Source organism: Hydra vulgaris, chromosome 01, assembly GCF_038396675.1.
Source record: "Hydra vulgaris chromosome 01, alternate assembly HydraT2T_AEP".
In the NCBI taxonomy this organism is placed as follows: Eukaryota; Metazoa; Cnidaria; class Hydrozoa; order Anthoathecata; family Hydridae; genus Hydra; species Hydra vulgaris.
In genome coordinates, this window is record NC_088920.1 from 48,962,339 (window position 1) to 48,976,411 (window position 14,073).

Here is a 14,073-nt window from a genome sequence, read left to right on the forward strand (position 1 = left end):
TAATTTTAGGCCTAAATTTTCTTTTTGTTGCATCATATAGGTGTTTTTTGGATAATGTTTAAATATCAGCATAGTCTCTAGTTTTTTCTATTACGTCTTTGTAATAGAAAGGTAAGCTGTTTAATCATTTTGGGGTGTTATTTGCAGTTAGAAATAGCCATTGCGGGTATTTTGTTTTCGCTAACGTTGTCAAAGAGTATGCTAGATAATAGTTTTGAAGGTAGAAAACGTCATGAGGTTGATCAAATTTGCTCAGACGGAAAATGTATTTCAACCTCATAGCAAGGCACTGATTTTGTGCATCTAAAATGCATAGGCCGCCTTTACTAAGTGGCAGTTTTAAAATAATCTTTTTATAGGTTCCGCGTTTGCGCTCTGCCAAAGGTTGTTTGAGATTTCCTTGTCGATTTTTCTTTTGGCCTAATTTTGACAGAGGAAATCCGTTTGCCACAAACCAAACTTTTGACAGAGCTAGGGTGCTTACAAAAATCCTTTTGCATTTTAAAGAAATGTTTCTGTATTTAATATTTTGTGTTTTTTTTTTGGAAGTTTTTAAAGACTTTGTGCAGATTTATTCTGCCTGTAAAGGCTAAATCTGTATGGAAAGTTATTCCTAGTATTTTTATTCCTGTTAGGTTGGACCATTTAATTTTATAATTATTTTGTTTAAGTGTTTTAATTGTGTTCTCCTAACCTAAATAATTAAAGCAACCAGGAGCTAGAGCTCTTGGTTGAAGCCCGAGGCGTATTTAAAGTTATTTAATATTTTAAACGCTTCTGTTACTGATCGCGAGCTTCTAACAAACAATGTTTTATCGTCAGCATACTGAGAAACTTTTAAGTTTGTTTTTGAATCTGGGAGTGGAATGCCGTCAATGAGCTGGTTATTTTTAAACTCGAGTGCGAGCGTTTTCACTGCAAGGCAGTGCAGCATTAAAGATATCGAGTCGCCTTGACGGACGCCCCTCTCTATTTTAAATGGTTTACTCATGTATTCATTGTTAGTGACAATGGATTGAGTATTTTTCATGCTTTGTTTTATTGCATTGATAAAGTTAGTACCTAAACTAAATATTTCAAGGACATTGATTAAATAGGATCTATCAATTTTGTGAATAGCTTTTTCTTGATCAATTGTTATTAAGCAACTTTCTATATTTTTTTTATTTGTTTAGTGAATTATATCTCTAACGAGAAATATATTTCAAAATATATTTCTCTCAGGCAACGAACACCTTTGTTACGGCCCGAGTAAGATTTGTAGTACATTTAAAAGTCCTAATGCAAGCGCTTTTGTTGCAATTTTGTAGTCAGCGCATAAAAGAGAAATTGGTCGCCAGTTTTGTAACAGCGTTAAATCTCCATCTTTCTAGGCTTCATCTTCATCCATCTAGGCTGATTTAAGCTGTTTTTTGAGACCATGTCAATTCATCTTTTGTGTTGAAAAATATATTGTTAAGAAGAGCGGAAAGTTCGTCACCGTATATATCCCAATTTTCTTGGTGAAATTCGACAGGCAAGCCATCTATACCCGGAGTTTTCCCTTTATTCAAAGATTCAGGTATACTTGGGTTTTCAACAATAAAAATATCTATACTTGGGTTTTCAAGCATGTTAAAGTCTCCTGTTAGCAATAAAAAAGCACACACATTTACATGCTTACTTAATTTCTTAAAAAAAACGCTCCTTATGATTGTGTGTGTTGGGCGTGTAGATATTTATTATTCTTAGATTATTATTTTTCAATGTTATATTGACAGCAAGAATTCTTCCATGTTTATCTTGTGTAATATTTTCAATCTTAATATCTTTTTTAAAAAGAATAGCAACACCACATTTGTGGCTGTTAGCGTTATTCCATGTTGATGGTCCATTTGTTTTGTTTTTCCATTCGTTAGCCCATTCAATAGCCGTTTCATCGGTACTGTGGGTTTCTTGGACGCAATAAATTTCATAATTAAGATTTTGAAAAAAATTCATAGTATTTTTTCGTTTGGCCGTGTTATTAAGGCCATTTACGTTTTTTGTTAGAATTTTCACTGCCATACTAATAGAACAATAGAATTTTTAAAACGCACGCGCTTTGAAACAAATGAAATTCTTATTTAATAAAAATTAAGTTTTTTGAATTCACTGAGGCGTAAATTAAAAAATTTTGCAATTTTAAACGTAAACTTTCGATTAAGATTAAAATAGTGGTTAAAAAAAATTAAATAAAGGGTTAAATAAGAAATTTATAAAAAAAAAATTAATTAACGTGCCTCCAAAAATCACCATTTCTTCCCCCTCAAGCTCGTCCACATTTCTCCTAAAATCGACACCGATTTTTCCTTCCGCTTTCTTTTTTCCAGGGGTATTGAACGAGTACTGTTTTCGTTTGTTGTATTTCGTATCATCTTTCATGGTATTATCTTCCTGCTGTTTTGTTTCATTCGCCTTTTGCTCGTCGTTTCTTCGGATTTCTTCTGTTTTCATTGTTTCAATTTTTATTACTTCGGTAGAATTAATTAGTATTTTTTTAAGAGGTGCTTTCTCCTCTAAGTTTTTCGTGGGCAATTCGTTTGTTGCCAGAGTTTCAACTGCTAAAGTAAATGCTGTCGCAACAGGTTTAACTGTTGCCACCTCTCTTATATTTTCAGCAACCTGGCCAGTATGCATTGTTCTAACAGAGTATCCGAGGATGTTCAATAATCTGGGGGTCGGAGCTGGCATATCCTCCAGCAATGCAACAAGGATGCCACTGTAGAACTCTCTACCTTTAGCAGTTCTCCTCATCACAGGTCGCGTAAGGACATGTTTTCCTTATCCACGTTCCTCGAATTTTCTGCCAATTTTTTCAATTTTTTTATTGAGGAAAACCAAATACAGACACATGTGTCTAATTTGGTCCATTCACCAGAGGTTTACGGTAAAGACTTAATTTTTGGAAAATATGGTGGAAACCCAAAATATCTAGTCTCCTTTCGAGGAGTATAAACTTTGCTTTCTCTGTCTTCATTACAATTTCATGGACAGAGTTTCGTTGGATGAATTGTAACCCTTTTAAGTCCTCGTCGATGTTTTTTTTTTTTAAGTGCAATTAAAACATTGTTGATGTTTATACGTGTTTGAACAGGGCTCAGAAAGGTCATGTTAAGAGGTTTCTTATTGTTATTTGATTGCTGCTGTGCAGCATTAGCATAGCTTTTTTTCGTTAACGTATAAACTTTTTGAATTTTTTTCATTTCGACATCGCTGTCTACGTCATCGTCATCGCTTGAAGTCAATCTTTGCAATCATCGCACTACCTGCAACAGCATTTACTTTCATTAATAAAATCATTGTCTCGTCTTCTAGAACTTTTTCTTCATTCGAATTAATTTTATCGATAGTGTTTTGATTTTTAGATTTGAAATAAATTGTTTTATTCTTTTCTTCGGACGCCATCTTTTTTTTAACTTTAAAACCGCTTGTGAAAACACGTCTGATCGCCTACCTTATTACTAGTGATCGACCTAAATTAGAATTTTGCCGAAATTTCGGTTTCGGTTTATTACGGTTGCGCCATTTCTCAACCGAAATCGAAACCGAAACTTCGGCAAAACTTTTACCGAAATTCAAATTGAAATTTCGGCGCAACCGAAATTTTTTAAAGTAAGAAATAACGTGTTTAAACAATGCTCTTTTGGTATTTGTTATATTAAGAGTTGATTTTTTTATACATTTATTTCGTTTATATACATTTATTTCGTTTAAACAAATTTACAGTTTGGGCTATTTATAATGAGGGGTTGCTTATCGTCATATATATATAAAATAACCAATAAATAATAACAAAGTCGTTTTTATATAGCTTACAAGTAATGGGGCTTACAGGTATTTTTTTTTTTTTTTTCATTTTTTTTTTATACATATATATATAATACAAAAACTGTTCCGAGCTTATAATATATACATCGTGGCAATTACCCCACGACTTTAAATAAAATACACACAACCTTTGCCATCACCGGACGGCTCGGGTCATGTAGTCGTTGTACTAACTGTTGTTAAAGACCCACTTACTCTTAATTTGATCGAGACCTACAATTCACTACCGTCTAGATCGTGAATGTTAAGTCACGATTTTTACTTTCGCATATTGCATTGTTTATAGAAAAATATTGGCGAAACTTTACAACATTGTTTTCTCTAAGGTATTTGTTATATTTTATTTTCCAAATATACTTTATTTCTTTAAATACATTTTTTACAATTCTTGTCGCGGATATGTTTTGGTTTTCTTTTAGTTTTAAGTTTCTACTTTTCCACAATTGTGTTGTAATTATGTTAGTTAAAGTTGTTACTAGTTTTGCTTTTTTATCGTTTTTGGGTAGGGCTTCAATGTTCAATAAAAATAGGGCATGGACACAGGTCAAAGGTTTACAAGGGATTATTTTTTATATATTTATCTCAGTTTTTTCCAAACAGTTCTAGCTTTTGTACAGAAAATAATAGGATGCAGGGTGTCCTCCTAACGATTGCAGGTTTTACAGTTGGAGTTTCCGTGATATTGGCCCCTTTTTACTCGCCAAGTGTTTGTTTTTTGTAAGGTTTGGCAATGAATTAGAGAAAATTCGCCATTTAGTATTCTTACTGGTACCCTTTGCATACGAGTAAAAGTTTCTGTACCAGATCTCTTTCCAAGGGAGACCTTTTTGGAACTTTGCGTTCCAGTACAGTTGCACTAGTTTTATGGCTCTATTCTCACCTTCATTAAGTAAGCGTACGTAAATGTTTTTTGTATTTTTATGTACAATTTGGAATAATTTCAAATCATTTTTAGTGTTTTCTACCAAGTCTTTATAGAAAAAGGGGAGGGTATTTAAAGATTTGAGACTGCTGTTACCGGTTAAATAAAGCCATTGTGAATGTTTTGTTGTTACTAGATTTGTTAACGGCTAAGACAAATAATATTTTTGTAAATAATAGCTCTTTTGAGGATTGTTAAGTTCTTTCATTTGAATAAGGTATTTTAGTCGAATTGCGGGTGATTGTTTTTGCACGTCTAAAGTTCCAAACCTACCCTATCTATTGGAAGTTTAAGGTTTTCTCCTTTAACTGGTTCAGCATTTAAGCTTTGAGAAAGATAAACAGATATTTCCTTGTTTATTATTTTTTCATCATGCTTTGAGATCGGAAAAACATTAGCTATGAACCATACCTATGATAACGCAAGAGTGTTCACGAAAACTCCCCTACATCTCAACGACAAGCTTCTCTATTTTAAGTTCGAAAGTTTTTTCTTAAAATTAGCTATCGCTTTTTTTCAGCTTAGTTTTGCTGTATAAGGTCAATATGGAACGTTGTTCCTAGTTTTTTTATACCCGTTGAGTTTGACCATATTTTTTTCTGTTTTTTAATCTCGGGGTCAGTGAGAGAGTTTTAGTACGCAATGAAATTAAAGCCACCCAATGCCAAAGCTTTTGTTTTAATTTTTGTTGATGTTTGAGCCCGAAGCCTCATCAAATGTATCAAGTATTTTAAAGTCTTCGGCTATTGACTCAAGGCTTCTCACGCACAGAGACGTGTCAACGGCGTATTGCAGTACTTTTAAACAAAATTTTGTTTCTGGCAGCGGAATACTATTGACAAGCTCGTTATTTTTAAGTTCGAGAGCGAGAGCTTCCACTGCCAAGCAGTACAACATAAGAGATAAAGGGTCGCCTTGGCGAACTCCTCTTTGAATTTCAAAAGGTTTTTTCTAAACCTGTTGTTTATTATTATCGACTGGTTATTTTTTATGGTTTGTCTTTAACAAATTTATTAACTAAGTTAAATTTTTCTAGAATTTTAAATAAGAATTGTCTATTTATTTTATCGAAAACTTTTCCTGGTCTACGTTCAGTAAAACGCTTTCGATATTATTTTCGGTCTCATAGTGAATGACATCTCTCCCTAGAAATAGGTTTGAATAATTGTATAAACTTAGCGATCATGTTGCCGTTTACGATCTAAATTTAAAATAACACAACGAGAGGGGGCCTAGTTATTGGCATTTTAATACATATTTTATATATGACTTAACGTTTGGAGAGAAACTAAAAAATGATTTTGAAAAAAAGAAAAACAAAAAATTCAAATTTGCAAACAACAATCAATGGTGGGACGTAATAAAAACTAGGATTAGGAACATTGCGATAGAGGTCTCGAAAGTTAAAAAGAGAGAAAACAAAACTCGCGAAGCGTTTTTAGATAATCAAATACAGTTAGAAAAAATAAAGCAATATAGAGACGATGCAAAAACTATGCAACTGCAAATAGAACCAAAGTCGCTTTTTAACAACAGCGGAATTTTGTGAGAACAAAACAAAGTGTTGTAGAAGAAGGAGAAAAACCTTTTAAAGCGCTGTTTCAATTAGATAAAAGTAATCAAACCGAAAAACAATTGAAAAATTAAAAGCGGTGGAAAAACTTATAGCGACACAAAAAACATTTAAAACACATTAGAAGATTTTATAAATGGCTTTATAAAAGGCAAAAATTATATCAAGAATGTAAAAAGTTTTTTTAAATAACGTTCAAAATTGGTTAACAAATGTGCAAAACGCTTTTCTAAATGTAAAATTTAGCTGCGAAAAACTTTTTATCAATGCGAAGTCGCTCGGCAAAGATAAAACACCGGGAATTGACGAAACTGCCGTTGAGTTTTACACCAAATATTGGCACATATACGGTGAAAAACTCACAACTTTGTTCAACAAAAATATTTTTCATCCGCAAAACGAACTCTCCTGGTCGCAGAGGACTGCGCTAAATAGTCTTCTGCCCAAGGACGGCGTCTTAACACTTAGAAAATCGGCGTCCAATCTCTCTTTTTTGCGCTGATTACAAATTCATTACAAAAGCGCTTGCGTTAAGACTTTTGAAAGTTCTATATCGCATATTGGGATCGTCCTAAACGTGTTCTGTCCCTGAAAGAAACGTTTTTTCAAACTTGTGTCTTTTGAGGGACGTCATTCACTATGGCACCGAAAAAAACATTGATAGCGTTTTGCTGACAATAGATCCGGAAAAAGCTTTTGACAAACTCGATAGACCTTTTTTGTTCAAAATCTTAGAAAAGTATAATTCGGGACAAAATGTTATTAACGCAATTAAACAAACAATGATAGAAAATCAATCGTTAGTAATATACAACGGTTACATGAGCAAACCGCTAAAAGTCCGGAGGGGTATACGTCAAGGTAACCCCATTTAACTTATGTTGTATTGCCCGGCGGTGGAAGTGCTAACCCTCGAGTATAATAATAATAGACGCGTGGACGGTATTCCGCTGCCAGGATTAAAATCAAACTTAAAAGTTTTACAATATGCCGACGGCACCACACTTTGTGTGAGAAGTCACGAGTCAATTGAGGAAATTTTATAAAACCTAGACAGGTTTGAGAATGCCTCCGGCTCAAACGTAAACAAAAACAAAACAAACACGCTGGCTCTGGACTTGTTTAACTATTTCGCATACGAAAACAGTCTGAGCGGAATTAAAGCCAAGTTAAAGTTGGACATGGTAAAGTTTAAAGTCTGACTTATCATCGTGATGGCCGATGGATTGCCGTCTTCAAATTAAGGATGCCGACACAATGTCTCGTAATGAAATTGCTGTTTCAGAATGCAGACTGCCTGTTTTCTTTAGAAAACGCAACGAATATGGGTTTTTGATAACGATTAAATGTGACCCAACTACTGACGACGATGCTTTAGTTGAAAAAATATCACCATACATCGAAAAAGTTGTTTCTATAAAACACACAACATACGATTTCGATAACTCGATTAAAGATGGAAGAAGACTGTTTCGAGTCCAACTTAAAATTTTAGCTAAGGACATACCTCATCAAATCGAAATAAATGGTACAAGAATATTATTAAATTTTGCAGGCAGAGAATTTTTGTGCAAGCAATGTGAAACTTTTCATGTACCTAGAGAACGATACTCAGCTGTTAAGCCTACAAATAACAAAACATCAATTAACAGTATCTTAAAAAAATCAAATTGATATCGAAGTGAACAACATATCAAACAAAAATTCTTTATTCCAGTTTTCTCCACCGACTCCTGTCACTTCAAATGCTACATATACCAGAGGAGAGGTAAATAATTTTGTTTACTCTAAAGTTAAACAAAAATCTTTTGATAATTTAGATTTATTGTTACCAAAAGAAGTTAAAAGTAAGATTATTGCTACGCAAAAAGAATATCAGTTGGCTTTTAACGTTGCCCGACAACTCGAGAGTAAAAAGCATTCTGATAAAAACTTAGTAATCGTTGAAGATCTTATCACCAAAGTTAAGTCGAAAAAGAAGCAAAATAACGACAAAAAGGCGATGAAAAAGAAAGAAGAAGAGCGATTATGATTTGGAGGTCGATATGACGATGGTCGGAAACGTAAGCGATCGAAAAAGACTGCATCCTCAAACGCCAATGAAAGAAAGACCGGCGAATAAAGAAAAACGAAGTTTAAAACCAAAATAGCAAGGTTAAAAAAAAAGACTTTTCTAAAGGGAGAAGTTTTTTCTGCTATGAATATTTTATTTTACTTTATTATTTTTTACTAATTACTACTACATATCGAGGTTTTGCTCAAAAGCTTTCACCTGATCTAGAAAAAAAAGTTTCTTTTTACATAAGTTAACTAAGTAGGATATAACCAAATGATTAAACAAATTTAAAAAAAATAAAAATAAAAATAAAAAAGGAAAATGAAGTTTCTAAAATTTTACACCTCAAACATTAATGGTTTAAATAACGGAATTAAGATAAAAACAATTATTAATAATTTCAAAAACAAGCCACATGACGTTTTTCTCATACAGGAAACTTATTTGAATAATAAAAATATTAATTTGTTAAAGAATGTATGGGAAGGTGATATTTTTTACTCACCGTCTGATACATCATTTGCACGCGTACTGCAATTTTATAAAGACATAATTTTGAAAAAACTTTTTTTTCAGGAAATGACTCGAAAGGCAACTATAACTACGTCGCTATAAAAAAATTAATGTTATTAATTATTTAATAATTAACGTTTACGCACCATCCGGTGTCGGAATTTCTCAAAAGTTAAGAATAAATTTGTTTAGCGAATTAATTAATGAATTTAGCAAAAAAGATTTTAATGATTTTCAAATTGTAATGGACGGTGATTATAACATGACTTTGTCAGAAAAAGATAGATACCCAGCCATGTTTAGAATTGAATGTCCCTCGTGCAAAACATTAAAAACCCTACTGAACCTTTTAGAAATTGAAGATACCTGGCGTGTTTTCAATCCTTACAAACAGGAGTATACCTTTGCAGCCACTAACGGTGTTTCCCAGTCCAGACTAGATCGCTTTTATATAAGCAAAAAATGCAGACAAAGTATAAAAACATTTTTTTAGCCGACAATATTAACCGACCACTACAATGCTCAAGTAATTATTCTAAACAAAAGAGATTTTATTCTCAAATCAGAAATATGGATTTTAAATAATAAACATTTAGAAAACATCCATTTTAATGCTCCTATAGAAGAGTTTTGGAACAAATGCGAAAAGCAAAGGTATGTTTACAAAAAAATTAAAGATTGGTGGGAGGCCGGTAAGGAGAAAATAAAAATAATTTCGAAAAAATTTAGCAAAAAACAAAAACAGATAAAGAACAAAAAAGAATTTAAATTAATCAAATTGTTAAAAAACGCTCAGGCGGGTTAACTATAGAGTTTTATAAGCATTTTTTCAGTTTAATTAAAAAAGATTTGACTAAAAGTTTAAATAATGTTTTGTTTACAGGCGAAATGACAAACTCGCAAAAAGAAGCTATAATTACATGTATTTTAAAAAAAGGAAACAAACACGATATTGGGAACTGGAGACCCATATCGTTGACAAACGTAGATTACAAAATTTAACAAAAATTTTGGCCAACAGGCTCAGAGATGTTTTACCTAACATTGTCAATAGTAACCAAACTGCGTGTATTAAAAACAGAACAATATATTATAATCTAAGTTATACCAGAGACGTTATTAGCATCGCTTAAAAAAGCAAGTTAGACCCTTGCATTCTTTCTATAGATCAGGTGAAAGCTTTTGATAGGGTTGATAGAGCATTTTTGTTCAATAGTTTGAAACATTTTGGATTCGGAAAAGTTTTTACATCTTTTATAAAAACCATCTATAATAGTGAAAATGCTAAAGTAAAAATAAACGTTTTGTTATCCAAAAAAATTGATATTTTAAGAGGAGTAAGGCAAGGTTGTCCTTCGTCAATGATATTATACATCATACAAGCAGAAATTTTTTCATCCTATGTTAGGCAAAACAAAAATATTAAAGGCATACGTGTCGGAAGTAGCGAAACAAAATTACAGCAATACGCTGACGACACAAACTTTTATTTAATTGGAGATGATTCCATTAGAGAGGTAGGAAAAGCTTTAGAACTAAACCAAAAAGCCACTGGAGCTAAAATAAACTTTGCCAAGTGTCTAGGCATTCAATAGGCAAAAATATTTTCAAAGATAAAAGTAAGTTTTTTGAATTTTGATTGGGAGGAAAACTCCTTTAAGAGTTTAGGCGTTTTTTTTTCAAATAATGCATACTTCCAGTATGAAACGTACTGGAAAGAGAGGTTTAGAAAAATGGAAAATTCGCTGCAAAAATGGGAAAAATACAATTTGTCTCTTAAAGGTAGAAAAACAGTAATAAATTCCTTAATAATCCCTCAAGCACTCCATTTGGCTTTTATAGCACCCCTACCTAGTAATGGAATTCTAAATAAAGTTGAAGCGAAAATAAGTAACTTTTATTGGGGAGGTAAAATTTGTAGATTAAATAAAACAAAAACACATCAAAAGATAAATAAGGGTGGCGCAGGAGTTAACAGCTTATTCAATAAACTTAAAGCCATTCAACTGCAATGGGTATGCAAAATATTCAACGAAAATTTATGCGGTCCGTAGAAAGATGCAATGTTTTACATACTAAATCTTCAGAGAAATGCAAACAAGGCAAACACATTTTTGAAGCTATTCCTACTGAACTTAAATTATTACCCCCCTTTTATTCTCAGCTATTAGTTAACTGGCATAAATTAAAACAAAAATATGTTTTACCTGTAACAGATATTGAAGAAATATTAAATCAACCTATTTTTTTTAATTCAATGATAAAAACATTTCCAAACAAGTTTTTAACTCCATGCGAAATCCACATTAAAAACGATATAATACTTGTCGCCGACATAAGTAAAATATTTCAACCGGGATTCTTAAATCACAAAAGTATTTGCTTAAGAGAAAAAGATTTAGAACTTATTACCAAAGCATTGCCAAGAAAATGGCATAAAAATTTTTTATCAGAATGTCAAAATTATGATTTTAAAAAATCTCCATTTTATTTAGCTAAAAGAAAAACAAAATACGAATATAGAAACCTAACTGTTTTAACTTTTTACAAGTTATTGAACAAACCAACGAAAAGTTTGAATTATAAATATTATGAATGGAAAGAAACTTTTGAAAGTATGAAAAATATAAACAAAAAAGATTGGAAACGTTTCTTTATAAAAATTTGTTAAAAAATATTCAAACAATAAAGCGAGCGAAATTCTATTTAAAACTGCTCATTTTTTATTGCCAACCAACGAAAAAATGTTTGATCTTAAGATTAGAAAAGATAAAATTTGTCCGCAGTGCAAACTCAAAAATAAAACTACTGCCCACATGATGTATGAATGTGAAAAAGTGAAACCTTTAATAATTTTTGTGTTAGATATTTTAGATCAGCTCTACCCTAGCGAATATCCTCATATTAACAATTTTAAGTTTATTTTGTTTGGATACGAAAAAAACGCAGCCCAGAGATGTTTTGGGGCTTTGTTATTAGAATGTTTTATTTGTGAAGCATATTTCAATAGTTTCAATCAGTTTGATAACAAAGTTTTTACGAAAAAGTTTTTGCTAGAAAAACTTGAAAAAAAAGTTAAAAGATTATTTTTAAATGAGTTGCTAATGCTGAAACAACAAAATAAACAAGAAAAATATATAAATGAATTAAAAAATATTATTTTTAACAACAGATTGAATTTGATTGCAGATATTCGTGACTATATCCAATAATTTTTATTTTTTCGTTTTGTTTTCTTCTCCGGATTTTTAAATTTTTGGTGTGGTTAATTTTTTTTATTTTTACGGGTCCATTGGACATCTTTGTAGTCGTAAATTTCGTTTTTTCGTTATTTTAAACCTTGTAAATTATTTATGAGGACATCAGTATAGCAATTAGCCGGATGACAAAATAAATTACAATATAGAAAAAAAAAACTTTTTAGTCCCTGATAGGTAAGGTAATAAGGTAAGCATCAATAGATATTGACGCAAATTTTCGTTCTTTCGGGGTTTTGGGAGTGGGAGTACACATATGCTAAACCAAAAAAAAGTCTACTTACCGTCATATTCGCGCTAGCCACGTCGATGGTCAACGGCCTTATTTTCGAGCCAACTTTCTTTGTATATCATTGTTGAGCTTGTAACAAAGTTTTCTATATAGATTTGTAATGTTCTGCGTAGCAAACGACACTTCTAAAACTTCTATTTGATGTTTGACCACTAGAGGGAGCGAAGTGTACACAACTTGACAAATCACACTTTCTTGATTAGTGATTTGAAACGACAGTGTTGGTAGTTTTTGAGCTTGAATGAAACTAAAAAAAAATGAAACAATGAAGTAAGTGAACAGAGATCTTGACGCGTTTAAACACATTTAAAAACATAAATGAAGACCTTGTGAACTTTTCAAATGAATAATTAAACATAGCCAAAGGTTAAGATAAGTCTTCAAATACGAAAAGCTAAAAAAGCCTTCGGCACCAGGAGTTCCCAGGTGGTTCCCCATCCAAGTACTACCCTAGCCCGACGGCGCTTAACTTCCGTGATCGGACGAGAACGGGTGTGTTCACCGTGGTATGGTCGTAGGCGAAAGCTTGTGACTTCGCAACTTACCAAGCACAATTTGTTAAATGAATTGTGCTTGGTAAGTTGCGCTCAAATTTTTAGAGCAACAACTATTAAAGTGGGCAAGTGAACAACTTTTTTATTTCGAGATCGAGGTCACTACGGAAAAAAACACATATTGAAACTTATTAGTCGAGTGCGGACGTGTTTTTTGTTTTTAGTGCGAATTTTAAGATGGCGGCTGGTGTGCCGGATGGTGGTGAAATAATCTCCGATAATTCAAGGAAACATTTTTATTCAAGAAATGACGTTGCTTCTACAATCCAAGAAACCGAAAGTTTATTAAACAAAATGAAAGCTGTAGCTGATGGAGTAATGATTGAGGATGTGTCTATTGATTATATCGACAATGATTTGTCAAGTGAAGAGTATGAGTATCATAACATTCGGAAACCAAGGAGTTATGCATCAGCACTAAATTTTTTTAAAAAAGTTCGACGACGACTTTTAAGAACCTTGGTTTCAAGGGTTCAAACGAAACTTTCCATTATGGATGTAATTACAGAAATTGAAAATAGTAACCTAGCAGAGCAACTTAAAGGAGTTCAATTATTTAATAGAAACTCTATTATTGAGATCATAATGAAGACCAATGGAGCACGAAACTTGCTTTTGGAGAATGGGTTGAATATCAATGGATTTCATCATATATTCAAAAAGTCAAATCCAAATAGACAACCTAGTAGATGAACACATGTGTCCATCTTTGGACTGCCTTCAGAGGCAAAAAATACTCAAATTGGCAAATGTCTAGAACAGTTAGGATTTGGTAAACATGTCCTTACTAAACCAATAATGCTTAAAACACCGAACGAAGGTAAAAAATATTACAGTGGGATTTTAGTAGCAGTTTTGGAAGACCTAATAAAACCGATTCCTGTATTTATTGACTTGTTAGGATATCGTGCAAGAACGAAACATGACGGTCAAATAATTGTTCATGAAAGAAAACTTAACGAAACAAAAGCAAACATTGCACAGTCAAATGAAGTCAACAGCGAATATTTAAATAAAAAGGATGATGTTATAGCGATGTTAATTGTTACTGAACAAA

At 32.3% G+C, this 14,073-nt stretch overlaps 1 non-coding gene across 1 annotated transcript; it reads right to left on the reverse strand.

The window, feature by feature from the left end:
• Window positions 1–12,863: 12,863 nt before the first annotated feature.
• On the reverse strand, window positions 12,864–12,982 carry LOC136075615 (5S ribosomal RNA). Its single transcript, XR_010636064.1, has one exon. It is a non-coding gene; the product is annotated as a 5S ribosomal RNA (ribosomal RNA).
• Window positions 12,983–14,073: the final 1,091 nt, after the last annotated feature.